The following is a 3,794-nucleotide window of genomic DNA, read 5'->3' as shown; positions in this document are numbered from 1 at the left end:
ACAGATAGTTGGGTCTCTCTTCTCAGAAGTGGGTGTATCAAGATTTCTCAGTTGTAGGGATGGGAAGAAGACCAAGAAGAGAGAAGGCAAGAGAGGGAGGGGGAAGGGTAGAAGCACAAATTCTTTTATCCTCTCCTCCTCCCCTCTCCTTAGGCCTCCTTGATTCTTGCCTGCACCAGCCCTTTCCCTCCTTCCCCACTCTGCTACCAGACTGAAGCTATGTTCAGCTCTAAGGATTCCTGCCCAAGCCTCCTGGGAGGTCTCAATGCCTTCCTCCCAAACCAGACTTCCCAGCTTGGTTTTCACCCTTTCCCGCTCCCAGGTGGACCTCACAGAACGCAGGCTACCCAGGCTGGAATGCGGGAGCTCCACTCAGCTGGGGCTGCTCCGGGGCCTTTTCCATTGCTCACCCACTGGATGCTGCAGATTCCAAAAACTGGGATAAAGGCTTTTAAAAAAGAACCGTTCACTTCGAAACTTTTCTGTATTTCCATTCTCAACGGTCTTCATGGGACGAGGCTAAAGACAACAATGTATTCATCCAAGTCCTAGAGCATCCCAAGTGAGTGCCGACTCTGTTGCCGGCCTGCGGACACAGAACGACCATCCCCGCGACCTCAGTGCTTTAGTCGCTAAGTCCTGTCAGACTCTTTGCCACCCCATGGGCTTAAGCCCGCCAGGCTCCTCGTCCATGGGGATTCTTCAGGTAAAATACTGGAGTGGGTTGCACGCCATCCTCCAGGGGATAGTCCCAAACCAAGGAATGAACGTGGGTGTGCTCCACTGCAGGCGAATTCTCACCGTCTGAACCCCAGGGAAGCCCACTCTGGTGGAAATCCCCTGGTGGACACGGGAGACCTAAGCACAGCCCCGCAGGCCTATGCCAGGGTGGGCAAACTCTCACTCGTTGGGTGTAGGCGAGGAAGTGGGAAGAGCCATCACGGGAGCCCACCTGTGTTCAGCTGTCCATGGATCTATGTCGGTTCAAGCCCGCAGGATTGGAGCCCTGGCCCCTGGTATCTCTGGGGGCTCTGGCATCTGTGGTCGGTAGAAGGCACGGAAATGGCACCGTTTCCCTGGGGGCAGGGGTCTTATCCTAGGAAGAAGTGTCCACTCCAAAGACTCCAGGAATGGCCGGTACTGCTGTCTCCGCAGCGCAATCGGTTAGCGCGTTCGGCTGTTAACCGTAAAGGTTGGTGGCTTGAGCCCACCCAGGGACAGTGGGGTGACATTTTAGAGACCACCAAAGAGACTCCTTTTCTCCAGGAGAACACCAGAAAGTGCAGCGGCGAGCCGGCATGCAGAGAAAGAGCACAGGAGTCAGGAACAAAGGAGCAGCGGAGAGGGCGGGTCCCGGGGGATTGGAAGCGTCGACCGTTCCTGAGACCCCAGAATGCTGGACCGCCTGCGCCATGACGAGGGCCACCGAGGCGCGGGCCCGCGGCGCGGGAGGGGCGGCCTCCACACCGCTGGGCAGCGGAGTCTCCTGGCCTAGACGCACCCACCGTCCCGCCTCCTGCGGCTTCCGGGAGCTCGGCAATCGGCTGGGGCGACCCCTGAGCTCGGGTGCGGAGTTAAGGGTTTGAGGCCTCTACGTTGGGTGCGGGACCCCGAATGCAGCCTATGGGGGCCCGAGGGTCCTCTCTTGAGGGAGATGAGGAACCCTAAAGCAGGGCTTCCAGGTTCCTGTTTGAGTGTTACAATTTGGTGGTGTGGATGCTGGTGGCAGCATCCGGGATTTCATGGATACAGTGTTAAGCAACCGAGGTTGACCCGTTTCCGTAGTGTAGTGGTTATCACGTTCGCCTCACACGCGGAAGGTCCCTGGACCGAAACCGGACGGAAACAGGTTGCTCTCCCCTACCCCACCACCCAACCGCGGAGATTTGCATTTGCATCGGCAAAGGCGAAAGGCACGGGGTTAGGCAGCAGGCTCCAGCAGCAGGCCGCTGAGGTATTCTGACGATTACACTGCTTTCTGACGATTCTTACACTCATCTTTCTCCTGAAGAAGCGAAATAACTTCTTCTCTACAGTTCCTTGGTGGTCTACCTGAATGGCAAGGATTCGGCGCTCTCACCCGCCGCGAACAGAGTTCGATTCCCCGGTCAGGGAAAACTGTCTTTCTTCCAGGGTCTGCACGCACACAAGTCACTCTCTTCCCGCCCAGATCGGAACTATATTTTGCTTAAAGGTCCAGTGCAGAACATTTCTGCACAGAGTTTCTAAAATGCCGCTGAGTCCAGGCCTCAGGTTCCCTTGACCTCAGGCTGGGCTGTTGGAGCTGAGATGCCGTGAACAGCCTGGGCTGGCCAGCTCTGGCCTCCACTTTTTCCTCCTGGCATGGTAAACCCAGAGTTTTACTTAACAGAGTTTCCATTCAAAGAGAAGGGACCAAACCAGTTAACATCATATTCTTTCCTCATGTAAGAGTTATGACATCACTTGATAATAACATGCCGACATCTCAGGATCGTTCCTTTACTTTGGTGTCCCTCTCAAAGCTATCTTCTGTGGGACCTGTCTTCCAAGGACGGAACAGCTTGGCCGTCCAGAAGAGGGCCCTCTTGGCCCTTCAGAAAACCTGGAATTTGGTCTCTTTTGGATGTAGAGAGGGTATGTGTGTTAGTTGCTCAGTCATGTCGGACTTTTTGAGATCCCTTTGGACTGCAGCTCACCATGCTCCTCTGTCCATAGGATTCTCCAGGCAAGACTACTGGAGTGGGTTGTCATTTCTTTCTCCAGGGGATCTTCCCCAACCCAGGTCTCCTGTATTGCAGGCAGATTCTTTACCATCTGAGCCACCAAGGAAGCCCAAAACAAACATGACCACAATGCATTGACCAGGAATCAAACTGGGTCTCCCACGTGATAGGCGAGAATTCTACCACCGAACCACCAACGCCCCTACTGAGAGACTTTTTAAAAGAATATCCTAGATGGTGTTTTATTCAGCTGATTTCCAAGTGCAGGCAGGCCTGTCATGCCCTGTGCTTGGAGGATGGTCTAGGCTTTCATCCTCTGCCCTCCGCAGCACTGGCTGCCCTCTGGCCTCTTGCAGGTTGCTTTGGTGGGCAGTCAGTGGTGTTTTGATCATCTGATTGGTGGAACCACCTCATCCTCACCCCCACTGGCTCAGTCATGTCTGATTCTTTTCAACCCCATGAACTGTAGCCAGTCAGGCTCCTCTTTCTATGGGATTTTCCTGCTACTTTGCTGGAAACCCATCGGGTCAGTGCAGCTGCCCCCTCCACTCTTGCCTGGCTCCCTGTGTCCTGCAGGGATCATAAAGTGTTCTGCAAGGACACAGAGGTGAAAAGTCCTTCCCTGTGGCTGGTGGAATAGAGAACCAGATGGGATCGTGTCCAAGGGAGAGGGAGTATCCTCAAGAGCTTTCTAGGACTGTTGTGTGGGTGCTCTTGAAGAAGGAGTTCATAGGGCCTGGACTCCCTCTTAGGCCTGTTCATGCTGATCATGCTCGGCCACCTTTCCAATGGACTCTGAACTCTGTGTTTAGTGCCTATGAAAACAAAACAGAAGGATAAGACCCCCTCCAGCCAGGGAACCTTGAAGATCAGATCTAGGTTACTCACCGGCCTAAGAGAAAACATACAGTAATCACCCCTTCCTCCAGAGAGGCCATAAATTTTTCTGTATCAATCAGAGTGTAACGTCGGGTTTATTGATTATTGGCTAATTGTTGACTGTTTGAGCACATGAGCACATAGCACGTGAATGATGGGGTTATTTGGATTGTATTTTCCTTGTTTATGTAAGTCTCAAGGGAATTTGGG

General features: G+C 53.6%; 1 non-coding gene across 1 annotated transcript; it reads left to right on the top strand.

Moving 5' to 3' along the window:
- Positions 1 to 1,775: 1,775 nt before the first annotated feature.
- On the top strand, positions 1,776 to 1,848 carry TRNAV-CAC. Its single transcript has one exon. It is a non-coding gene; the product is annotated as a tRNA-Val (tRNA).
- The last annotated feature ends 1,946 nt before the right edge of the window (positions 1,849 to 3,794 follow it).

Source organism: Capra hircus, unplaced genomic scaffold, assembly GCF_001704415.2.
Source record: "Capra hircus breed San Clemente unplaced genomic scaffold, ASM170441v1, whole genome shotgun sequence".
Lineage (NCBI taxonomy): Eukaryota > Metazoa > Chordata > Mammalia > Artiodactyla > Bovidae > Capra > Capra hircus.
Note: the sequence above shows the minus strand (reverse complement) of the source record. Positions and strands in the feature narration are given on the sequence as shown.